Source organism: Halichoerus grypus, chromosome 12 (assembly GCF_964656455.1).
Source record: "Halichoerus grypus chromosome 12, mHalGry1.hap1.1, whole genome shotgun sequence".
Lineage (NCBI taxonomy): Eukaryota > Metazoa > Chordata > Mammalia > Carnivora > Phocidae > Halichoerus > Halichoerus grypus.
The window spans coordinates 24,738,591-24,766,485 of record NC_135723.1 but is presented as its reverse complement, the minus strand read 5'-3'; positions in this window follow the sequence as shown (position 1 = coordinate 24,766,485).

Genomic DNA, 27,895 nt, shown 5'->3' with positions numbered 1-27,895 from the left:
TAATGTTGACAAAGTTTAACACAGGTGGAAATTAATATTGGATCTTCCATTATAGAAAACTCAACTCAGCCTCCTTGACTAACCTGTGGCATGCTATACCCAAGTATAGGCTCTCAAAGAAAGAATTTTGGGGGTTAGAAAAAAAATCAAAACTGTCAGCCCAATAGCCAGGAAAATGAGAAATATGAAATTTATTCAAGGCACTTTGAATAGGCTATTCCTCCAAGTATAGGCTAACCCACATTAATAACATACCCAACTACATAAAACTATTTGGCTTTTGTTTTTTTCCTCCAGAGGAAATCTACTTTGCAACAGCAGGTTATTTTTATATGAATCCATTAAATATATTGTCAATATACTCTGTGCTTTAATTCATCAGTTGGCTATTCATAAATTTGTCAATTATGTCAGAATTAATTAGCTTGCTAAATTCAAATATTTTGCAACAACACCCCTGAAGACCATATTTTGTCTTGAACTTTGCATTTAACATATGTTCTTGACTTTAGATTTCTATAGATCATAAAATATTAAATAATAAGCTTCCTCCTTGGCTGATATTTAGAAACATCAAAACATTCTATCTTGAAGTCAGAAAACGCTCTGAGAACAAGTTTATTCAGGGCATAAATTCTCCCTGTGGTTTAATTAAAGATTGGTAATTAGGATTATTATGTGTTGTGGCTTATCCTGAATTCTGATCACTGTGCTTTGTTCCCAGTTGGCCCTTTTGATCTTTTCTTTCATGCTCCAAATAGTTTTACCAATTTGAGTCTGAAAAAAAAAAATCCTTTGTGACTCGATTTATAAAATAAATGTGCTACAACAGTTCAGGGAGAATATTAATGAAGATATAATAGAAATTTTATGATGAAGTTTTTTCGTGTGAAGTGTGCTCTGCTCAAATTTATTTCTGTATCTACTTTTGTTTTAAAATTCAATTACTATACACTCATTTTAAAAGTTATTATCGGTAGATTACCATGTATGTATGTGTATATATGTGTATACATGTATAATTTACTCCCTTTCCTGTGATTTTTTTAAAAAATATGTGTGGTTTTAATAATTTCTAAATGGAAAGCACACTATAATCCTTTATATAAACAGGGAAATAGATACAGGAGAGGTTTCCTCAAGACTTTTCAAGTGTCAGGATTTAAATTTTTTTACTTTTGTCAACTCTTACTATTTCCATTTATCCAAGAGAGTCTAGAAACTTAGTTGAAATGATAAGCTATGAAACCAGAATTTAAATGGTTGAAAAATTTGCCAGATTCACAAATGATGGTTTGGCTGTTTGGGGAGAATAAGAAGATTATATGCTGGAGAAATCTGGTCAAACCACATTCTAACATTCAGAGTGACTGGACAAAGAAATCTTCCACATTATCTCAATGTTCATCTCGTGGAAAATTAATAACTGCTAGGAAAGACCCAACCTTGTGAGCTTTATTAACCCAGCCCCAACACCAGCAAACTCAGGAGGGGGAAAAAAAACTAAGCATTTGAATTTCTTCTTTTTGTTTGAAAACAAAAGGTCCCACTAACTCAAACTTCAGTTTTTAAAACCCATTTTCTTTTATGCTACAGTTCAAAAGGAACAAACACATTGTAAACTTTATCATTGTTAAATAATGGGCTACTGGCACAGTCAATTTGCTATTTTACCTAGTACAAATGGTAATGGTGAAAAAAATTATAGTATTATGAAAAGTAGGGTTTTGTCTTAAACCTTAGATAGGAATAAATAGCTGATAATTTAAACTGCATTTATGTCAAAACTTTATTTTTTATGATACTCATCTAATTTTGATTATATTTTCCTTCCTATGACTATAATTCTTTGACAGACTGTCTTAATTCTATAGTAATTTGCCACTCTAAAATATGTTGATATGGGAGTATTGGTAAGAATGTATATGCATTCTTAGCCCTTAAAATTTTAGTTCCATTTAAAATAACACTCATGAGCTTGCAACCACTTCAGCTTCAGCTGTCCTGCCAGGGTACATTTTGCATGAGAGCCCAAGGACCTCACCAGCCCACACCCACTTTAGCTTTAGCTGTCCTGCCAGGGTGCACCTTGCATGAAGAACCCGAGGACCTCCAAGCCTGTATTCTTCAGCAACAGCCATCCCTTCAGAGTACACTCAATGTAGAGAGTCCTGGAACACCCTGGTTTATAACAATTTCAGCCTCAACTTTCCTGCCAAGGTACCTTCTGCATGTGGAGCCTCAGGACACCCCAGCTTCCACCCACTTTAGCTTTAGCTGTCCTGCCTGGATGTCCATGCACAGAGAGTCCAGGGGCTCTCAGCCCTCACCAGGCCACAGCTCCAGTCATCCATCAAAAGTCACCAAGCACACACAGTCTATATAAAGGATGACCACACGCAAGACCATTCCTCCAAGTTTAGGAGAAGTAGTTGTTCCAGCTAATTGACAGTCACAAACAAAAAAGTCAAGCAAAATAGGGAGACGGAGGAATATGCTCCAAAAGAAAGAATAAGACAACACCTCAGAAAAAGAACTAAATGAAAGGGAGATAAGCAATCAGCTTGACAAAGACTTTAAAGTAATGATTACATAGATGCTCACAGGGCTGGAGAGAGGAGTGGAAAAACTCAGTAAGACTTTCAACAAAGAGAAAATTTAAAAAGAACCAAGAGCTGAAGAATATGATAACTGAAATAAGATATTATTCACAAATTCCACTGAGGAAGTCTATTCCATACCTGTCATGTTCATGCTGGTTTCCTGGTGTTTTACTATGAATGTATTGAGTATTAATGCATGATAAAAAAAGAGTTATGCTCTGTATCAGTCATTATAACTGGGTAAATATTATGGTAATAAACAGTCCCAAATCTCAGTGGCTTAAAGCATCAAAGATTTACTCTGTCCCTCATACAGTTTCTGCTAGGTTTAATCAGCTTTCTAGGCACTTGTCATATGTGGTGGTGATACACCTTCCCAGCATCCCAGGCTAAACCTTCACACCATCAGCTCATAATAACTACAGCAGCAGAATGAGAGAGAACATGGGAATACACACATTTTCCAGTTAATACTTCAACCAGGAAGTGATTCATGACACTTCTGTTCACATTTTATTGCCAAGGCAAGTTGTTATGGCCTTACCTAAGTTCAAGGGGCCAAGAAAGTGAAAGCCTTCTGAATGCCTGAATGGAAAAGAAAACCAGAAATATTGGTGGGGAGTAGTAATATCTACTATACCCTCTGAGATTTTCATTTATTTGTTAATTTTTTTCTTGATTTGTTTTCATGATTGCAGTGTACTTTGGGCAGGAGTTGGCAAAACTTTTCTGTCTAAAGTAACACAGTAAAAATTTTCAGCCTTGGGAGCTATATCCTCACAAATACTCAGCTCTTTTGTTGTAGCATTAAAGCTGCAATAGACAAGAGATAAACAAATGAGCCTTCTATGTTCCAAGAAAACTTTTTTTTTTTTTTTTACAAAATGTGGTGGGTCTGACTTGGCCTGTAAGTCACAATTTACTGAATCCTGACCTCGAATAATATCCATCCCTTCTGATACAGAGGCCAAATGCTGATATCAAGAGATCCCCTGAATCCTCTTTCTTATCACATCTTGATCTCTCTCCAAGGCTTCCTCATATAGCCATGCAGTGGGACTGTATACTAATGAGCTGCTTTTTAATATCCCTCAGGAAAATCAATCTTATTAATGTATAGCTATATCATTAAGTTATTTATGAGTTTATATTTTATTGCTTGAGTAGTCTGTGTGCATTCTTATTCTTTCAAGCTGCATAGTAGAAAGGGGGAAATCATCTCTTCCAGTTGGTCACTGGAGGAATGGGAGGTCATGGGAGGAATGTAGTGATGACAGAGAAATGGTTTGAAATGGTGTATTTGAGGGCCATTTCTCTAAGAAGAAAGGGCATGGAAATAAGTTAGAAGCATTTTAGTTCATTGGAGACAGGAAGAGTTAGGAGTCCTGTTCTGCTATTCTTGTGTTTTTCATGCTTTTCAAGTTTTCTCAAGCTGCTTTATCCTGTTTCAAGTATACTCCCATATGTCCTCTCAAATAATGTTTTCTTGTCTACTAATGGATTCACTAAGAACAAATTTACATGAGATTGCTTTATTTTTTTCAAAGAATATATGAAAAGTTGTTGACTTTAATAATTATAGTTGTACAGTTAACTATAATAGTGATAATAATTAGTGTTATTTTGTAAGTTTTCTTTAGCATTTTTGAAATGCCATCCACAACCTGTATTGCTATTTTATGTAGTAGACATGTGTTAAAAATGTCATAATAGAAAGATAGAAGGAGCAAGACAGAAAAACGGGCAGGGGTTAAAGAAAGGAGTTTTGAATTTTAGGGTAATACCAGTATTAATGGCCTATTCATAATAGAAACTATACTATATTTTTATTGTTATTACATGGGTCACTAAAAAAATTAGATATTAGTACTACATCTGAATGTTGTCCTGAAAATAACTAAATGACAATATGTCAGCAATATTAGTATTACAGACTTTCTTTAACCTCTAACTCTAAGAAACTCTTAGAAGATCACATCATCAGCCAAAATGATTAGTGTTCTCTCTCTCCAATATATTGGGAAAGGAATTAGACATTATATTTGCTCTGTCTTATCACTGGACATCAGGATGGTAACAAAATGAGAATAAATCCAGCTGCAGCAAACACTGCCAGTTGTCCCACATTTCCAGTCTCACCCTTTCAATGTTAAGTTTGGTGATAGCCAATGTTATTTCCTTCTTCCCATGCATCTAGGTATGGCCATGTGACTAAGTTCTAGTCCATGTGACTAAATTCTAGGGTGTGAAAGAATGTGATGGAGATAACTTTCAGGCTATGTCCTGAAAGGCAAAGTGCATGCCATACATTTTTGCCTGTCTCAGTCTTGTTTGCTGGAAAGCAGATATCAAAAAGGAGTAGCTATCTCAGATGGAAGGTGCACATTGAGTATAGTAGACCAGCAAAATAGAAGGAGGCTGGGTCCTGGCACTGTGCAGTCACCTACCATACCTGCAATACTTTTGCTCTGACTGTATATAAGAGAGAATTAAATTTCTTTTATTATTATTTATTTATTTATTTGAGAGACAGAGAGAGTGGGGGCGGTGGGCAGAGGGAGAGAGAAAGAGAGAGAGAATCTCAAGCAGACTCTGCACTAAGCATGGAGCCTGACTCTGGGCTTGATCTCATGACCCATGAGATCATGACCTGAGCCAAAACCAACAGTTGGTGGCTTAACCAATTGAGCCACCCAGGCACCCTGAGAATTAAATTTCTATGTGGATTAATCCATTCTTATTTTGTCCTTTGTTATTGCAACCAAAACTTTACTCAGTTAATCAACCAACTAAGCACAAACAAAACAAATGTAAATGGGCTGGGATAAGAAGGAATAAGGAATTAACATTTTCTTGCAATTTGTGGCTGTGACAGTAAGATTGAGCACTATGGATATATTAAATAGTCACAGTTGTATAGTAAAATATTTGTTTCTGAATTTTAAATAGATAAATAAGCCTGGTTAGGAACAAGCCTCAAAGATTCTGTGAATATATATATGAGAAAATTTGAATAAAATATGCAATATTTTTTAGATTTTACATAGATTTTACATGTTGATTGTAAGCACTGGATTTGGGGGAGGCAAAGGTAGGCATAACTAACTGTGATAGATCACAACAAGTACAATTATATTTGTGTGAACAAAATACTTTGAGATCACATAGGAATGAGTTTATACTGCACTTATTTACAGTTTGTAAAATCTATTGCATTGTGTTGCCTATTTTCTTCAAATTTTCTCACATAATACACTAATATAAAAACGTGTCTGATTTGTTTAGAAGATTGTAAAATTTAATCTATCTTCAACAAAGATATATTGACTACCTCCTATTTGTTCTTCTGCTAGGCACTAGGAAGCAAAATTTAATGCACAGTTTTTTTAAAGAAACTCAGAATCAGGTTCAAGAACAGAGGCAAGAGAAACTAACTGTTATAGATCATAATAAGTGCAATAATATTAGTATGAAGAAAGCACTTTGGGAGCACATATGGGTAAGTGATTAATTTTCTTCTAGAAGTCAGAACAGGTTTCATAGAAAAAGTGATATATGAGCTAGACCTTAGAGAATGAGTTGTATTTTTCCAGCCTTGTCCTTTCAGGAGTTTCAAAAGTCAAATTTATCACAATGTGAAATGAGCTGCTTCAAGAAGTGGTACATTTTATATCACTGAAGATGACAGAGCCCACGCTGGACGAAGCTCATATGGAATGTTGTGGAAGGAAGTCAGTATCTGTGTTGGGGTGTTTGGCACATATACTTTGCTTCTCTAAGTTCCTTTTCCCCCAAGATGATAAACTAAATTCTGAGCTGGGGTAGGTACTGGGATGAAGAGAGAGTGGGAGGATAAATGTATTCCAGGCAAATGGACAGCATGTACAAAGCTCTAAGAGTAATTCATATATTTGAAAAATGTGAAATAGGCCTGCATAACCAGGGTGGATAGTGGCAGGAATGCACTGGTGGAAAGAGAAGTCAAATGGGCGAGACATGAGATGCAAAGTATGAATTGAGTTCAGATTAACAAAACCTTCAACTATAATGTGTAGGAGTTTTATTCTATAAGCTAACAAAATACAATGAAGGTTTGGGAGTCAGAAAGATATGTGAGCTTTTTGAAAGCATGAAGTGAAGAGACTATAATTAACAAAATTAGATAAGATCATATATGATGTCTAGTGGGCTTCTGGTGTTTCTGCCCATGAAACATTTTTCCTTCTCTGGCTAAAAGTGCCTTTCTCTTTCTTTTAGGACCACTTCTTCTCCACTACAAGCAATCTCAGCATGACTGTCCATTAAGGTGACAAATAACCTAAACCAGAGAATGAAGAAGTTCCCCTTGAATTTGAATCTCGTGTCCACAGCTGAAGCTAATGATTTCCCTTCATCCCAAAGACTATATCTCGAAGACATTATTTGTTTATAAAACTATATCTACAGAGCTGCTTTGTTCTTGTTCTTCCTAAAGTACCATTGTTCAGCTTTTCCTTCAATATTGTTTGCTTCCTCACACCTTTTCATAAATTCTAGATTGGTGAGTCATCATAGTTCACTTCTGTTTTTTGCAAATAGAGAACCCCAATACACATGTGACCAAGTGATGTGTGAAGCATATGCTTATTATCAGATAGTTCTGCAGTAGATGTGTATTGGGGTTCTCTATTTGCAAAAAACAGAAGTAAACTATGATGACTCACCAATCTAGAATTTATGAAAAGGTATGAGGGAGCAAACAATATTGAAGGGGGAAAAATGAAGGGGGGAAATCAGAGGGGGAGACGAACCATGAGAGACTATGGACTCTGAGAAACAAACTGAGGGTTCTAGAGGGGAGGGGGGTGGGGGGGATGGGTTAGCCTGGTGATGGGTATTAAAGAGGGCATGTACTGAATAGAGCACTGGGTATTATATGCAAACAATGAATCATGGAACACTATATCAAAAACTAATGATGTAATGTATGGTGATTAACATAACATAACAAAATTTTAACAAATGTAAAAAAAAATAGTTGGTGTTGGTTAAAAGTGAAAAGGTGGAACAGGAAGCCCCATAATTTCCCAATTCAACAACAACACACAGACTATTTTCCTTTGAGAGAAATCTAGAAACCAGTTGAAAGACTCCTGCACCCCAAGCAAAGTGCAAAAACAGATGCATCAAAGCTGGTAAGAAAATTCATGGCACCCCCTCACCATAATCCCTCCTCCTGGCACATGACAAACAGAAATCCCCCCCAGCTACCAGCTTCTCCCTGGGTAGGGAAGGAGATGACTGTACCATACATTAAAGTTCTGACACTTCAGGAGGCTGCTTAAGGGACTGGTATCTGTCTTGCCTAAAGCTAGGACCTGACAAGAGAGGGCCCCAGGCTGGGAGTCACTGAGAACAAAAATGAGAGTTTGGACTAGTATACCTTCACTTGCCATACCCTTCCCTCAGGCTCAGCACAGAATAAGTGGATGAAAACTTCCAAATCCCACCTCCTTTCTGGGGACTGAAAGGTTGGAGCCTGGGTCCAACATTCCAGCTCTTCAAGTGAGGTGTCTTGGGAAGTGACTTCTGTCTCATCTACTTTGGAGTACTAACAAGACCTGGCATACTCTAGATGCCTGGGGGGCCAAAGAGAACTAAGTCAAAGGTTTGGACTATTAACACATTCATCTAAAATTTATAAATATGGAATATGTGAATAATGATAATCGACTATATTTTGTTAGGCATATTGCTGCCCCCCCCCCCACAAAAATCAGGGAGGAAGAAGGAATGAGGGGCAGGGATTAAGTTAACAATTAACAAAGCCTACCATAGAAACACCAAAAAATGTTTTCAAATGTGGATAAGCTATCCCCATTACAGAACACAGAATATTATAATGATATGTCATTTTAGAGTTGTTTCTGTGAAGTTCTGGAACCATGGAATTTGTGTCTCTCAATCATTGGCTAGACAGCATGAAAAAAAGGGACTCTCATTTAGTAAGCGTTAAGTGAGCTGTGGTAATATGGCAGCAAAGTAGAAAACCAGTAAGGAAAACTTTTACTTGTGAACAGATATAGCCAATGGATGCAGAAATCAGAAATATCTAATATTTATTTGTATTTTCCTTTTGGTATTTGGATTCACCCATGTTATCTGTAAACCTTAGTAAATTCTATTAAGTGGAAACCCAGAGATGATGGGCCCCTACCAGGAATCATTTGTGAAACATATAACTAAGCCCTAGAAATTGGAGAAGAAATTGGATTCCAGCATTTATCCTAAGTGGTGGTGGGATGGGGTTATTGTTATTTGGACACTAAAGTAAAAGCTGACTTTTACTTATCACTTGTGTTCCACATAGATGTGCAAATAATCAAGTTTGGGACAGGCTAATAGAATGAACTCCTAGGTTTTTATTCTGCCTGTGGCTCTTGTAGTCTCATTTCCCTTAGAAAAGCACAAATCTGGGAACTAGCCGGATGTTCCTTCTCCTGAAAATCTACTAATAAAGGATTATAAATGTCTCTCCAAACTAAAGAAGTCTAATTTTTATAGCTAACAATTATCCCCCTTTCTCTCACTCTCTAGTGCCTTATGTGCCTCTCTGGGATATGGCAGGCACACAACAGAGCTTTGTTTCTTGCTTGTTCCCTACTGAGTTGAACTGATCCTAAGCATCTCCAGGCCAGACAGTCAGATTCATTCCATGACAGGAGCTTCCAAGTCCAAGGGGGTTAAGGAGGGCAGAGAGGGGGCAAAACTGATGGCATCATTTCAAGTGTCGGGGAAAAAATTATTTGGTGCATGATCACATCTGGAAGCTCTGTCACTTCTGTGCATGGACTTCTTCATAATTTCCCCAGTAACTTCATCTGATTTTCTTTCTTTCTTTTTCTTTCTTTCTTTCTTTCTTTCTTTCTTTCTTTTTTTTGAGAGAGCGCGGGCACACGAGCAGGGTGGGGGAGGGGCAGAGGGAGAGGGAGAGAGAGAATCTTAATCAGGCTCAATGCTCAGAGCGGAGCCCACGCGGGGCTCAATCTCTAAACCCTGAGATCATGACCTGAGCCAAAATCAAGTCAGACGCTTAAGAGACTGAGCCACCAGATGCCCCGCCATCTTAATTTTTAATATCAATGTTCATTTTCAACATTTTATTTTTTTGTTAGGAAATCTATATATTCTGGCCAATTATAATATTGTTATTATCCTGAGGACTGAGTCAGATTGCGTTTATTTCACTTATTCTTTCACTCATTCAACAGTAATTACTGGGTACCTTTAACTAGGTACTTTGCCAGACATTGGACATATAGTAGTGACAGTAACAAATAAAATCTGCCTCCATGGAGCTGGAATTCTAGGAATTCTAGTAAGGGAGAGTTATCACCAAGTTCAGTATATATATATGATAATATTGCTCATGCCCTCAATTTATTAAATTATTGACTCAAATAGCACCTACTCAAGACAGGTATTTCCAGGCAGCCTGTCTGGATTCTTAAATAAAAGTGGTAATATATCTTGTTTTATAAGCAGTCATCTGACAGAATTTATACATGTATGTACTATATATATATATACACATATATAGATACACTTACATATTACATGTATTTTATATGTATAAAATATTAAATATATAGCATGTTTACAATATAATCTATAACAAATTCTGGTGAACATTTGTTACTTTAACACACTCATGTATATTGAAGAACAGACTTCTTAGAACAGAATATACAATAGGAAGACAAAGAAAAGTATAATGGAAAAGAGTTATTTTTTCCTGATAAGACAGAATAATATAAAAAGCACTTTAAAATGGTTGAGTGTTTTATTTACCTCTTTTTTGTTGTTGAGCATGAAATGACTATGAAAGTGTATGAAAAATAATAGTTTTAAGAAGTACATAGTTAAAAATATACTCTTCTCAAAATGAAAAATATCTTTTTGTGTTAGTTATTATATATTGGAATCGGGGTATGTGTGCATTAAAATGAGTGTGATATTAATATACAATGCAAAAAAGAAGCCAGACACTACTCTCCAAAAAAAAAAAAAAAAAAAATTACTCGGGAACCGGGGTGGCTCGGTTGGTTGAGCAATCGACTCTTGGTTTCAGCTCAGGTCCTGATCTCAGGGTTGTAGGATCAAGCCCCACATGAGGCTCTGTGCTCTGTGCTGAGTCTGCATTAAGACTCTCTATCCCTCTCCCTCTGCCCCTCCCCCCGTTCTCTCTCTCTATTTCTCTCTAAAATAAATACATACACTTAAAAAAAAAAATTACCAATGATCTTTAAGCTTCTAAAACTACTTCGGTATTTTAATAAAGTATTAGTAAACACATTTTGAGTTCTTTAGAATTTGTTCAAACTGTTGAGTTCTGAGCTAATTAATTTCTACCAAAATTTAATGAGAGATACTTTGTATTTTTGCTTTTTCTTTCAATGCATACTTCTTTTCCACTCCCCACCTGCCTAGTTAGGTCTTTTGTTGTTGCTGTTCTGTTTTTTTTATTCTGAATTATTAATTCTAACTTATTTTTTTTGTTATTGAATGATAGTTGACACACAATGCTACATTAGTTTCAGGTGTACAAAATAGTGATTCAACAACTGGATACATTATGCTCTGTTCACCACCAGTGTAGCTACCATCTGCCGCCACCACACTATTACAGAACCATTGACCGCATTCCCTTTGTGGCACTTTGATTCCCTTTTATTCTATAACTGGAAACCTGTATCTCCCACTCCCTTTCACCCATTTTGCCTTTTCCTCCTGCAACATCAGTGTGTTCTCTGTATTTATGGGTCTGTTTCTGCTTTTTGTTTATTTTTTTGTTTTTTACTTTCCACATATGAGTGAAATCATATAGTTTTGTCTTTCTCTGTCTGACTTATTTAATTAAGCATAATACCTCTAGGTCCACCCATGTGTTTGCCAATGGCAAGATGGCTTTCTTTCGTATGACCGAGTCAGAGTGCATCATATATATACAACATCCCCTTTATGCATTCATCTATTAATGGACACTTAGGTTGTTTCCATATTTTGGCTATTGTAAATAATGCTGCAATAAACATAGGGGTTCATATTATCTTTTTGAATTAGTGTTTTAATTCTAACCTATTAAGACTTATGCCCCTATTTTTTCTCTTCTATGCATTTCTGAAACTTATTAATACCCTATATTTTTCCACAAACAAAACCATTACTTTAGTTTTCTCTTCCTTTACTCTTGACATCCTACACCTAACTATGAAGGTGTGTTCTGCATTTTAAGGAGAGTTTAAAATATGTTGTCACTGACTTTTTAGACAATGATATATTTTGGTAAATGGTTTGTTGCTTTCATTTTTCATGGGTCTTGCTGAATGCTGGACTGCTTCCATGAAGAGTGTTTTCAAGGAGGGCCTTTGGCTATAACACTTTTGAGGCTTTTTATGCCCATGACTATCTTTATTCCCATCTCATATTGAAAATATTTAGATGCACATGATATTCTTGTTCTTTTTCTTTTTTCTTTTGAAAATATTATTACACTGTATTCTCACTACCAGAGCCAACATTGAGAAGTGTGGTGTCAATCTGATTTTTGTTTTGTTAAGAGTGGTCTAACCTTTCTCTTCAGATTTTAGAATTTTATCCTGGTCTTTAATCTTTTGAGGTTTCTTCTTAAATATATGTTTAAGTGTATGAAAATAACAATATACCCATGCACAAGTCAGTGTATTAAAAGAATAATGTCATGATCAAATAAATTTTACTTGAGAAATTCAAGATATTTTCAACATTAGCAATCTCTTAGGGTTATTCATTTCATTAGCATAATAAAGGTGAATATCTACCTGGTCATTTGGATTATGAAAAAACATTTTGTAAAATTCAAAATGAGTAGCTAATAAAATTCCTTATCAAGCTACAATTAGAAAGACAAATTAGGGGCGCCTGGGTGGCTCAGTCGTTAAGCGTCTGCCTTCGGCTCAGGTCATGATCCCAGGGTCCTGGGATGGAGCCCCGCATCGGGCTCCCTGCTCCGCGGGAAGCCTGCTTCTCCCTCTCCCACTCCCCCTGCTTGTGTTCCCTCTCTCGCTGTGTCTCTCTCTGTCAAATAAATAAATAAAATCTTTAAAAAAAAAAAAAAAAAAAGAAAGACAAATTACTTAGCATTGATAATGTTATCCACCAGATAACTACAAAAAAATTTTTTAAACGTAAGAATCATCCCCATTAAAACCAGAGTCTAGACAAATACATTAATATCATCTATGATATTTTCAACTGCAAATAATAAAATGAAAAATTAAACTTGCTTAAATAATAAAGAAATTCATTGACTCACAAAGCTAGAAGTCCAGATATAAGTAAGCTTCAGCATTGTCTTGATCCAGTATTTGTATCTGTTTTTCTATAATTCACTCATATGTGATATCTGTGTTTGCTTTATGCTCCGGCTCAATATTTTTCATGGTGGAAAAATGCAAGTAGCAATTTTCAGACATCTAACCCCCACACCAACATGTCCTAAAGAAGAGATTGTATCTTTTCTGGTGGATATCTTTTAAGAGAGAAGAAACTTTATGCACAGAATTCTCCAACAAGTCAGTGTCTATGTTTGTTGACCCCAAATCAGTTCATATGCTCAACTTTTATCTACCACTGTGGTTAAGAATAATGTCATGATATTTGGCTTTGGCCTGAGTTATTGAATCAGTCATTGTGGTAAGTGTGATAGATTACTCTTGACTAATAAAACTTAACTGTGATACCAAGGTTGGGTCAGTTGTCTCTGAAGCAAATGGGGTACTTTGGAGAAATTTAGATATCTAATTTTAAAAATCAAGTCACTGATTAAAAGAAAGAACAGGTAAATAGCTACCAACAATGGCCACTACATTCACTATCACCACAAATATTTTAAATTATATTAACAATTCAAAAGAACAATAACAAAGAAGTAGGTGATATACATTTTGGAAAGGAAAAATTGGAAGAGGATGCAAAGTTGTCATTTTATAATATCTTGCAAGAAATAAAATAGACCTAACTGAAAATCTAGACAATTGAGGAAAATGACTTGGTTCAAGAGCAACACTGGAAAATTACCGTCCTATGCATAAGCAATAACTGACTAAAAATTGTAAAAGCCTTTTAAAAATATCCCCCTCACACATTCATAATAGCCATAAATTTCTCTTATATGTTGAAATTAGTCTAATATATAACGGGCAGGACCTATGTGTTTAAAGTATAAAGCTTTAGTAGAGGGCCTAATCAGGGTAGAGGACTTAGCCTTGGATGGCATGATTAAAATATTAAAATTTTTACAAAATAAAATACAGAGAGAAAACAAAAATGAGCCAAAGCATTCCACAGCAAAACTTCTTCAGAATAAGCAAGGAAAAAGTGGTATTTTGCTATGATTTTTATGTATAAATACCTTAAGTATGTAATAGTACAAGCCACAGCTCATTTCTGGTTTCAGTTTGTAAATTTTTAGTTATCTAACATGCTGCAGGATAAAGTTTACAGTATCTAAAGAATGGAAGAGTGTTCATATTTTCTATGGATTTTGGAAATTATTGAGTTAAGTATTTATCAACTCTATCTGAATATTAGAATCACCTAAGATCTTTAAACACTATTGATGTCCAAGTCTATACAGATCAATGATATCACATTTCTAGGAGTGACACCAGGCCTCTGGGATTTTTCAAAGTTTCCCAGGTCATTCCAAAGTAAACTTGGGTTGACCACTTCTGACTAAATTCTGAACTTATGATGATGATAAGCTGCAGAAAAGAAAGAAAATAAAAGCATTTGTCTGGAAATATGGAAACAATTTTCATGAATTGATGGACTACAAAGAAATCAATGACCAAAGCATCTTAACTATTCGTAGAGAATATGCTTGTGAAGACTTTAATTGTTTAGAGAAGAGGACAGAATGTTTTGGAATTAAAATATCTTTTCATTCTCATAAAAGTATAACATTGTGGGGTGACTGGGCGGCTCAGTCGGTTGAGCGTCTGCTTTGGGCTCAGGTCATGATCCCAGGGTCCTGGGATCAAGCCCCGCATAGGGCTCCCTGCTCAGCGGGGAGTCTGCTTCCCCCTCTCCCTCTGCTACTCTCTCTCTCTCTCTCTGTTAAGTAAATAAATTCTTTTTTTTTTTTTTTAAAGTATAACATTGTCTAGGAAATTAAATCTCTTTCTATCAGGCTATGTGTGTTGTCATGAGAGACTCTATAGAAGATGTGGCTATATCCAAAGGCTGGAGCAGAAATGCAGAGTCTCTGACCAGACTCAGAAGAAAGGGGGGAAAGTGTTGTAGACCAGAGAAGATGATGAGGAGGTTGTGAAAAAGGTCAGGTGCAGATCTGGGAGCAAGAAAGTTCAGCCTACATGAAAAATCCAAAAGCAGACAGAAAAATAAGTAGGGCCAAACCTGAGATTTCATGATATATTGTTTTTCTTTATTTCAGCCTTGACCTTGCAGGGGCCTAGAGACAGTAAGTGTCGCATCTCAGGACATTAGTGTTCAGTGTTAGTTCCTTAAGATATTTTCTGCTTTGCATATATCTAATGTCAACTCTGGAGTAACTGAAAACAAGTTAAGATGTTTTACAAGCAACAGATTACACTGTCTTTTTCAAGCATATTATTGCATTATTAGAAGGCGATTTCCCTAATCCAAAGGGATTCATTAAAAAATATTGAAATACTATTTAAAAGAGAGCTCATTTTAAACTCAATCTTTTCAAGTTGCATTTTAGTAGGCAGTATTTTCTGTTACATGAGTCTGAACAAGTAATGGCTCTATTTTTAAATAAATTTGGAAGTATTTTGATATATCATGTTTCCCTTTCAGTGATTATTGATTTAGTAATAAATATTTTCTATTTAGTGGATTTGTCAGTACTAAAAAATATTTGTGGGTGGGATGGGATAGGAGAAAGAAAAGATTTGCAGAAAAGAGAGAAATAATAATTATTTAACATTTTGAAAGTATTAACATTTTGAACTTGGTAAAGAAAATTTTCTTACAAAATTCTATTTTTAATAACCCTAATATTATTCACACAGTATATATTATAAATTTTTCTAGTATGGCAGCTTACCAATTTCTCTACTTGCTAACAATATAGACAAATATATTGGAGACCAGGAATTATTCCTCTACAATATTAAATCAAGTTTATAAGAAGAGACATTTCTTCCTGATATACTTGCACCTTTTTATCCTGTGGTATTCAGTCATCTAACAGATACTTCTATTCTTCTTAGTTATTTTAAGGTCTTAATAAATAATCAGTGTCTCCAATGTTAAAATATAAGGTATTATTTCATATAGAATATTAAAAATATTTAAGTACTCAAAAATTCTGATTTATTTTTGACTGGTGCACCAAAGTTCTACCAATCGAAATTCTACTGAATCCCTGTTCTACTTAATTGAAGTTCTATTGAATATCCCTAATGGCCTTTGGACAAACCAATCAAACGCTAGCAAACCTGGAATATTAAGATCAGGGAACACAATCTAAGTCAAAATTTTACAACTGCTCAAATCCCAAGACAACTTACATGGGTATTAGAAGAATGAATTTAGGCCACTTTTCTGTCCCAGGAAACAATGTTGATAGCTAAAACTAGAAAAATTTGACTGACATCCACTTACCAACATTGGAGAAAAATACTATGACAGCAGTAAGCTGGAAGATCTTACCCCATAAGCTATTTAATACTTTTGGACAAAATTCATCTCCTCCTAACTTTATCCTTGGTCTTTGACTTAAACCATTTTAAACGTCTCCCTCAGATCTTCCTATAACATGTTGTTTTGCCTCAAACATAGTTCACTTTTTTTTTTCCTCGTGATAATATTAGTAGCATATGAAGATGCTTCTTTATGAAGCTTATGGGAGTGTTGTCTACTGGAATCTAAGCCATACATGACCAAACTTTTGCTCTGTTTTTTGTTTATCTCTAATTTGTGGTCAGCAAAATGTAAATGTTTTTCAATTTCCCCTGAGTACCGCTGTCATTTCATGAGGTGTTCTGGGTTGAATTGTGACCCCAGAAAAGAGATACTGAAGTCTAGTTCCCTATACTTGAGAATGTGACCTTATTTGAAATGGGATCTTTACAGAGTAATCACGTTAAGGTTAGTAAGATGGGCCCTATCCAATATAACCAGTGTCCTAATAAAAAGGAGAAATTTGACACAAATTTGACAGACATGTACAGAGGAAAGACCACAGGAAGACAAATAGGGAGAAGAAAGCCTCATGACTGGAAGGATGTAAATACAAGCCAAGGAACATCAGCAGCAAAAGAGGATTTTCCCCTGGAACCATTGGAGACATCAGCATGGCCCTAATGACACTTTGATTCTGAACTTCTAGCCTTCAGAATTATGAGATGATAAATTTCTGTCAAAATAATATTCTTCAGCATCATATTTCACTATTTTTTAAATTTTTATTTATTTATTTGAGAGTGAGAGAGTACAAGCAAGGGGAGGGGTAGAAGGAGAAAAATAAGCCAACTCCCCACTGAGCCCAGAGCCAGAGGCAGGGCCCAGGGCCCAAAGCAGGGCCAACAGAACCCTGATCCCAGGACCCTGAGATCATGACCTGAGCCAAAGTCAGATGCTTAACCCACTGAGCCACCCAGGTGCCCCCATATTTCATTGTTTGGAATGAAGTTGTTGGTCATACGCAGCTGCAGCTGATCCTTGGCTTTAGTTAGACTCCTTGTCTCTCACAATGAAGGAGACCATCCACCCAAAGCAGCCCAGGTAGGAAGAATGCTCTGAAACACCTGAGGAAACCATTATTATTATAAAGTAGATGAAATGAAAAATATTCCACTGAGAAGTGTTCCTAATCAGCCCCTATGGATTTGTGTCATTATTTCTTAATGTGTCTTTTCTCATATTACTGTTATTCTAATCATTGTGTCAAGAAACAACCAAGAATACAAATAAAAAGCAATTTATCTAAAGCCTCAGTCATCCAGAAACCAGCTTAGTAATCAGAGATAAGTTCAAAAGTTCTAACAGTAAAAAAATTCTGGACTTAAAATACATTACCCTAAATGCATGCACCAGGTGGGATGGACATCCCCTGGTTTTGCATCTGAAGTCTATTCACTAAACAGTTCTACAAGCAAAATCCACTCATTTTCAGATCAATACAGAAAAATGTAAGAAACTCCTCAAATTTAATATATTCCCTTTTATTTTTGAAGTAATGCAAATACATTATAGAAAACTCTAAATATATAGAAAACCAGTGCCAATAGATTAAATTGCCTTTAAAAATGTCTATTAGCATTTTTAAATTCTATCTGCATTTTTACCTATGTATACATCTTTCATAATAAATATTGTACATCTGTAATATGTATTTGTCTTCTTTATCACTGTATATTATATCAAAGATATTTTCCATGCCACTACAACCATCCTAATGTTGGCACAATATTCCACTGAAGTCCTTCATTTCATTCCATTTAAATCTATAGATTAAAATAAGGGTGAGTGTTGCATCAGATATCTAAATAGATAGCAGTAAGCAGCGGCAGATGGAACGGTGGCATAGAGGTATGAGATGAATGTTTATTAAAAGTTGATCTATGAACCCTCTTACATAACCATGTGGCACTCCTCAGTTGCTACTGAATGATTCATTATAATACTGCATGGCTAGAATCATTCAAAATTTTTAATTCTGTACCTCTAAGTCCACTGTTTAAGAAGTCAGAAAAGCATGTAATATGCAAAACACTTTGGTCACATTTGTAGAATGTTTAAAATTAAAGTGTGCTTTAGCTCAGAGGGGGACATTCAGATTTGGAAAATGAACTCATGAACTGCAAAGGTGATGCTTGATTAAGACAGACTAATTACATATTATGCCTGGTCATCCCAATTTCCAGCACCATAGCAGGCAATACCACAATTAGCTAAACCATACAAAGAACCATGCACTTGTCTGGTGGAAAAAAACCCTGCTGGTAAGGAATGATTAATATAGCCCAATATACAGGATTCCATGGGATCCATCCAGTTGTGGAAATTGCTCCATTTTGTAATGAAACTAGACTTTAAAACTTCCCTATTGAGACTCTCTTATAAAACAAACAACAACAACAAAAATCAGTCAGGAATATATTACTCTAATAATTAAAATATTTCCAAAGCAACATATTATATCAATTCCCTTTTATATTCTATTAACTAGACAGGTCGTCCCAAAATTCAGAGAACCATGAAGAATCCTTCAAAAATGCTATGGCACCTTTTCCCCCCGATTTAAACTTAACATAAAACAGAAACTCAAGCTGGAACTACTTCAGTATCCCTTACAAGTATCTCAAATTCATCAAAATATAATTCTCAATATTTGCATTCTAAGGTCCAGAGGCAAAGAAAAAGAAAGTAAGAAGGAAAACGGTAAAAAGAATAGCACAGTTGAAAAATAAAAAGGACATAGAAGAAAAGGAAGTGGATGAGAAGAGAGAGAAATATAGCTCTAATTCCCTACTTTTCAGCTACTCTGTTGGAGAAATACACTTATATCACCATTGCCTGGATCATTGATGAGGGAAAAGTGTGTGTGTACCCTTGTATTTCATCTTGCCATTTTTTTAGTGTCTTAGGCTAAGTTTTGAGTCCTTTGAGATTTCTGAATGCTGACAAAATGAATGAAAAAGTAACTCTAGAATTTAAAGGATGACATGAATCACAGATTGCATATTTCATCAACTGTCATCTCAGTTTCAATTTTTCTTCAGGACATATCTTCAAGGAAGTCAGCCTGTCTTCATATCCTGACTTCATGATCTCTGTAGTATTTAGTACCATAAAAATAATTTTTAAAAAAGAAGAAGGAAAAGCAAGTACATAATGTGTACTGTCCATGAAATTTGTCTTTACTGCCTTTACTATCCCATCACTTCTCAGTACTTGCCAAGTCTGCTGATGACTGGGAGTCTAATTAGCCCCCAAAAGTAATGTATTTTGTATTTCATACATAGTCTAAGACATTAACAATACTTTTAAAGCATGGGAACTTAACCTAAGACCGAATGTCAGGACTATTCTGTACACTCCAGTATTTAAGTTCTGTACCAAGTCCAATTCGTATGTGAGGTGGGTGTGTGTTGGTGGGTGGGTGGTTCCCATCCCCAGACCAAACTCCAGACACCAGCTGGATGTCCTAAAATTCAACTCAATTCTGATACTATCTACCCAGAGATAACATGACTCCACAGGTAAAGAGCTTAGTCCCACAAGACTGCCCTTCTTTTCAGACACCAATTTCAAGCTTAGGTGAACTAGTCCTTTTGACCAACAGGCTACGAATTGGAGGTTACAACTTCCTCCAACTCAGGATGCCAATCACAAGTGCATGTTGTACTTCAGAGATTCCCATGACCCCCTCTTTGGGTTTGATTAATTTGCTAGAGTGCTCATAGAACTTAGGAAACCCATTTACCCAATATAATCACCAGTTTATTGTAAAAGGATATAACTCAGGAGTAGCCAGTTGGAAGAGAGGCCTAGGGCAAAGTATGAGGAAAAGTCACAGAGCTCTCCTGCTCTCTCTAAGCTCACCAATCTCCCAAAATTTCCATGCATTCACCAACTAAGAAGCTCTTAGAACCCCATCCTTTTGGGTTTTTATGGTGGCTTTATTACATAGGCATGATTGATTAAATCATTGGCCATTGAGAATCAATTCATCCTCCAGTCCAGTCCCTCTCTCCTCCCCGGAGATGGAGGAGCGGAGCTGGAAGTTCCAGCCCTCCAATCACTAGATTGGTTCCCCCTGGCAAGCAGCCTTCATCCTTAGGTGATAGAAGGGTATTTCAAACAGCACCTAATTACCATAACAAAAGACTTCAATGGCTCTCACCACTTAGAAAGTTCCAAGGGTTTTAGAAGCTCTGTTAGAAACTGGGATTGATGGGAGGGGCGGAGCAAGATGGCAGAGGAGTAGGAGACCTGGATTTCGTCTCCTCTCAGGAATTCAGCTGGATAGGGATCAAACCATTCTGAACACCTACAAACTCAACAGGAGATCGAAGAAAAGAATAGCAACAACTCTCTGAACAGAAAAGCGACCACTTTCTGGAAGGTAGGACGTGCGGAGAAGTGAATCCGAGGCGTTATTCGGGAGGATAGACGGCGGGGGAGGGGCCTCCGTCGGCCGCTTCTGGCAAGTGATAGAGCCACGGAGCACAAAATCGGAACTTTTAGAAGTCTGCTCCGCTGAGAGACGTCACTCTGGTGGCGAAGTGGGGGGTGGAACCCTCGCGGGACAGTGTGGTCTCAGGACCCTCGGGGTCACAGAAAGACCGGGGGTGCCTGAGTGCGGCAGAGCTCCCAGGTATCGGAGCAGGGAAGCCGGCTGCAGAGACGGAGCCCAGGCGCGGGCTCTCAGCTCGGGGTTGCTATAAACCGTGATCCGCGGCACAGTCGGGCCACTGCTCCTCCAGCAGGGACCCAACAAGCGGCAGATCCGGGGAGACTCACCTTCTTCCCCCGGGAGAAGAGGTGCGGGAGCGCACCGCGGGGATCTGCTGGGTTTGGAGACTCCAGATGGGGTCGGGTGCCAGATAGAAAGGCGCGGTCACAGGCCGGGTGAGCGCGGAGTGTGGCCGGAGACCGGGGAGACGGGAGTGACTGACTGCTTTTCTCTGGGGGCTCGCTGAGGAGCGGGACCCCAAGTTCTCGGCTCCTCCGGGGCGGAGACTGGGAGGCCGCCATTTTCACTCTCCGCCTCCAAAGCTGTACGGAAAGCTTGCAGGGAACAAAAGCTCCGGAGAGCAAACCCAAGCAGATTACTTAGCCCGGACCGGCAAGGGCGGGGCAATTTTGCCTCCGGCAAAGACATCTGGGAACCACGGCAACAGGCCCCTCCCCCAGAAGATCAGCGAGAACAGCCAGCCAAGACCAAGTTTACCGATCAATGAGAACGGCAGAACTCCAGCGCTAGGGGAATAATGCACATAGAATTCATGGCATTTTACCATGATTCTTTAGTCTTTCAAAGTTAATTATTTTTTTTAACTGTCTTTTTTTCTTTTTTTTTGAATTTTTCTTTTTCCCTTTTTCAACCAACATCTTATCAATCCCTTTTTTAAAAAAAAAATTTTTTATTTTTCATTTTTAAAGTCATATTCTATCCCTTCATATTAGTTACCCATATTTTTGGCATATATATATAAGTTGTTCTCTCTTTAAAATCTTGAGATAGTTTCTTCTAACAGATCAAAATATACTCTAAATCTCTAGTGTATGGTTTTTTTCTACTCCCCTGCCTGATCACATTCTCTCCCTTTTTTCTTTCTTTTTTTTTTTAATCCTCTTCTTTCTTTTTTCAAACAACTTATCAAATGCTTTTTTAAAATTTTTTATAATTTCCATCTTTACAGTCATATTCCATCCCTTCATCATATCAACCCTTATTTTTGTACATATATAAGTTTTTCTTTCTTTAAAATTTTGGGAGGGACTTTCTTTTAACAGACCAAAATACACCCAAAATCTAGTGTGTGGCACTGATCTATAAACCAGCCTGATCATATTTGATCACATTCTGTTTTTGTTTTGTTTTGTTTTGTTCTGCTTTTGTTTGTTTTTATCTTTATCTTTATCTTTTTTCTTTTTTTCTTTCTTTTTCTTTTTTCTCTCTTTCCCTTTCTTTTCCCACTGCTTCAGGTCTTTTCTGATTTGTTTAGAGTATATTTTCTGGGGACGTTGTTACCCTGCTAGCATTTTGTTCTCTCATTAATCTATTCTCCTCTGCACAAAATGACAAGACGGAAAAAATCACCTCAACAAAAAGAACAAGAGGTAGTACCGACTGCCAGGGACCTACTCAATACGGACATTAGTACGATGTCAGATCTAGAGTTCAGAATCATCACTTTAAAGATACTAGCTGGGCTTGAAAAAAGCATGGAAGTTATTAGAGAAACCCTTTCTGGAGAGGTAAAAGAACTAAAATCTAACCAAGTAGAAATCAAAAAGGCTATTAATGAGGTGCAATCAAATATGGGGGCGCTAACTGCTAGGATAAATGAGGCAGAAGAAAGAATCAGTGAGATAGAAGACCAAATGATGGAAAATAAAGAAGCTGAGAAAAAGAGAGATAAACAACTACTGGATCACGAGTGCAGAATTCGAGAGATAAACGATACCATAAGACGAAACAACATTAGAATAATTGGGATCCCAGAAGAAGAAGAAAGAGAGAGAGGGGCAGAAGGTATAATGGAGCAAATTATAGCAGAGAACTTCCCTAATTTGGGGAAGGAAACAGGCATCAAAATCCAGGAAGCACAGAGAACCCCTCTCAAAATCAATAAAAATAGGTCAACACCCCGACATCTAATAGTAAAACTTACGAGTCTCAGAGACAAAGAGAAAATCCTGAAAGCAGCTCGGGAGAAGAGATATGTAACCTACAATGGTAGAAACATTAGATTGGCAACAGACTTATCCACAGAGACCTGGCAGGCCAGAAAGGACTGGCAGGACATATTCAGAGCACTAAATGAGAAAAATATGCAGCCAAGAATACTATATCCAGCTAGGCTGTCATTGAAAATTGAAGGAGAGATAAAAAGCTTCCAGGACAAACAAAAACTAAAGGAATTTGCAAACACGAAACCAGCCCTACAAGAAATCTTGAAAGGGGTCCTCTAAGCAAAGAGAGAGCCTAAAAGCAACATAGACCAGAAAGGAACACACACAATATACAGTAACAGTCACTTTACAGGCAATACAATGGCACTAAATTCCTATCTTTCAATAGTTACCCTGAATGTAAATGGGCTAAATGCCCCAATCAAAAGACACAGGCTATCAGATTGGATAAAAATACAAGACCCATCGATATGCTGTCTGCAAGAGACTCATTTTAGACCCAAAGACACCCCCAGATTGAAAGTGAGGGGGTGGAAACCCATTTACCATGCTAATGGACACCAAAAGAAAGCTGGGGTGGCAATCCTTATATCAGACAAATTAGATTTTAAACCAAAGACTGTAATAAGAGATGAGGAAGGACACTATATCCTACTTAAAGGGTCTATCCAACAAAAAGATCTAACAATTGTAAATATCTATGCCCCTAACATGGGAGCAGCCAATTATATAAGGCAATTAATAACAAAAGCAAAGAAACACATTGACAACAATACAATAATAGTGGGGGACTTTAACACCCCCTCACTGAAATGGACAGATCGTCTAAGCAAAAGACCAACAAGGAAATAAAGACTTTAAATGACACACTGGACCAAATGGACTTCACAGACATATTCAGAACATTCCATCCCAAAGCAACGGAATACACATTCTTCTCTAGTGCCCATGGAACATTCTCGAGAATAGATCACATCCTAGGTCATAAATCAGGTCTCAACCAGTACCAGAAGATTGGGATCATCCCCTGCATATTTTCAGACCACAATGCTTTGAAACTAGAGCTCAATCACAAGAGGAAAGTCAGAAAGAACTCAAATACATGGAGGCTAAAGAGCATCCTACAGAAGAATGAATGGGTCAACCAGGAAATTAAAGAAGAATTAAAAAAATTCACGGAAACCAATGAAAATGAAAACACAACTATTCAAAATCTTTGGGATACAGCAAAGGCAGTCCTAAGAGGAAAGTATATAGCAATACAAGCCTTTCTCAAGAAACAAGAAAGGTCTCAAGTACACAACCTAACCCTACAGCTAAAGGAGCTGGAGAAAGAACAGCAAATAAAGCCTAAACCCAGCAGGAGAAGAGAAATAATAAAGATCAGAGCAGAAATCAATGAAATAGAAACCAAAAGAACAGTAGAACAGATCAACGAAACTAGGAGCTGGTTCTTTGAAAGAATTAACAAGATTGATAAGCCCCTGGCCAGACTTATCAAAAAGAAAAGAGAAAGGACCCAAATCAGCAAAATCATGAATGAAAGAGGAGAAATCACAACCAACACCAAAGAAATACAAACAATTATAAGAACATATTATGAGCAACTCTATGCCAGCAAATTAGATAACCTGGAAGTAATGGATGCATTCCTAGAGATGTATCAACTACCAAAACTGAACCAGGAAGAAATAGAAAACCTGAACAGACCTATAACCACTAAGGAAATAGAAGCAGTCATCAAAAATCTCCCAAAACACAAAAGCCCAGGGCCAGATGGCTTCCCAGGGGAATTCTACCAAACATTTCAAGAAGAATTAATACCTATCCTTCTGAAACTGTTCCAAAAAATAGAAATGGAAGGAAAACTTCCAAACTCATTTTATGAGGCCAGCATTACCTTGATCCCAAAACCAGACAAAGACCCCATCAAAAAGGAGAATTACAGACCAATATCCCTGATGAACATGGATGCAAAAATTCTCACCAAAATACTAGCCAATAGGATCCAACAGTACATTAAAAGGATTATTCACCACGACCAAGTGGGATTTATCCCTGGGCTGCAAGGTTGGTTCAACATCCGCAAATCAATCAACGTGATACAATACATTAACAAAAGAAAGAACAAGAATCATATGATCCTCTCAATAGATGCAGAAAAAGCATTTGACAAAGTACAGCATCCTTTCTTGATCAGAACTCTTCAGAGTATAGGGATAGAGGGTACATACCTCAATATCATAAAAGCCATCTATGAAAAACCTACAGCGAATATCATTCTCAATGGGGAAAAACTGAGAGCTTTCCCCCTAAGGTCAGGAACGCAGCAGGGATGTCCACTATCACCACTGCTATTCAACATAGTATTGGAAGTCCTAGCCACAGCAATCAGACAACAAAAAGAAATCAAAGGCATCCAAATCAGCAAAGAAGAAGTCAAACTCTCACTCTTTGCAGATGATATGATACTTTATGTGGAAAATCCCAAAGACTCCACCCCAAAACTGCTAGAACTCATACAGGAATTCAGTCAAGTGGCAGGATATAAAATCAATGCACAGATATCAGTGGCATTCCTATATACCAACAACAAGTCAGAAGAAAGAGAAATTAAGGAGTCGATCCCATTTACAATTGCACCCAAAACCATAAGATACCTAGGAATAAATCTAACCAAAGAGGCAAAGGATCTGTACTCAGAAAACTATAAAATACTCATGAAAGAAATTGAGGAAGACACAAAGAAATGGAAAAACGTTCCATGCTCATGGATTGGAAGAACAAATATTGTGAAGATGTCAGTGCTACCTAGAGCAATCTACACATTCAATGCAATCCCCATCAAAATACCATCCACTTTTTTCAAAGAAATGGAACAAATAATCCTAAAATTTGTATGGAACCAGAAAAGACCCCGCATAGCCAGAGGAATGTTGAAAAAGAAAAGCAAAGCTGGCGGCATCACAATTCCGGACTTCCAGCTCTACTACAAAGCTGTCATCATCAAGACAGTATGGTACTGGCACAAAAACAGACACATAGATCAATGGAACAGAATAGAGAGCCCAGAAATGGACCCTCAACTATATGGTCAACTAATCTTTGACAAAGCAGGAAAGAATGTCCAATGGAAAAAAGACAGTCTCTTCAACAAATGGTGTTGGGAAAATTGGACAGCCACATGCAGAAGAATGAAACTGGACCACTTCCTTACACCACACACAAAAATAGACTCCAAATGGTTGAAAGACCTCAATGTGAGACAGGAGTCCATCAAAATCCTAAAGGAGAACACAGGCAGCAACCTCTTCGACCTCAGCCGCAGCAACTTCTTCCTAGAAACATCACCAAAGGCAAGGGAAGCAAGGGCAAAAATGAACTATTGGGACTTCATCAAGATAAAAAGCTTTTGCAAAGCAAAGGAAACAGTCAACAAAACCAAAAGACAACTGACAGAATGGGAGAAGATATTTGCAAATGACATATCAGATAAAGGGCTAGTATCCAAAATCTATAAAGAACTCATCAAACTCAACACCAAAAGAACAAAGAATCCAATCAAGAAATGGGCAGAAGACATGAACAGACATTTTTCCAAAGAAGACATCCAAACGGCCAACAGACACATGAAAAAGTGTTCAACATCGCTCGGCATCAGGGAAATCCAAATCAAAACCTCAATGAGATACCACCTCACACCAGTCAGAATGGCTAAAATTAACAAGTCAGGAAATGACAGATGTTGGCGGGGATGTGGAGAAAGGGGAACCCTCCTACACTGTCGGTGGGAATGCAAGCCAGTGCAGCCACTCTGGAAAACAGTATGGAGGTTCCTCAAAAAGTTGAAAATAGAGCTACCATATGATCCAGCAATTGCACTACTGGGTATTTACCCCAAAGATACAAAAGGAGGGACCCGAAAGGGTACGTGTACCCCGATGTTTATAGCAGCAATGTCCACAATAGCCAAACTGTGGAAAGAGCCAAGATGTCCATCAACAGATGAATGGATAAAGAAGAAGTGGTATATATATACAATGGAATATTATGCAGCCATGAAAAGGAATGAGATCTTGCCATTTGCAACGACGTGGATGGAACTGGAGGGTATTATGCTGAGCGAAATAAGTCAAACAGAGAAAGACATGTATCATATGACCTCACTGATATGAGGAATTCTTAATCTCAGGAAACAAACTGAGGGTTGCTGGAGTGGGGGGTGGGGTGGGAGGGATGGGGTGACTGGGTGATGGACACTGGGGAGGGTATGTGTTCTGGTAAGCGCTGTGAATTGTGCAAGACTGTTGAATCTCAGATCTGTACCTCTGAAACAAATAATGCAATAGATGTTAAGAAAGAAAAAAAAAAGAAGAAGAAGAATGTAGCAGGAGGGGAAGAATGAAGGGGGGGAAATTGGAGGGGGAGAAGAACCATGAGAGACGATGGACTCTGAAAAACAAACTGAGGGTTCTAGAGGGGAGGGGGGTGGGAGGATGGGTTAGCCTGGTGATGGGTATTGAGGAGGGCACGTTCTGCATGGAGCACTGGGTGTTATGCACAAACAATGAATCATGGAACACTATATCTAAAACTAATGATGTAATGTATGGGGATTAACATAACAATAAAAAAATTAAAAAAAAAAAGAAACTGGGATTGATGACCAAATAAATATTTTTTTATTATAAATCATGATATCACATCCAGCAAAGATACAAGATTCAAGATCTATCTGTGACACTTCCTCGTGCTGGGTGACATGAGGCAATTCTTTAACGTTTTTGTGTTTCAGTCTTTTGCATGTAAAATGGAGATAATAATACTCTATTAGTATAACTCCTAAGACTGTTATG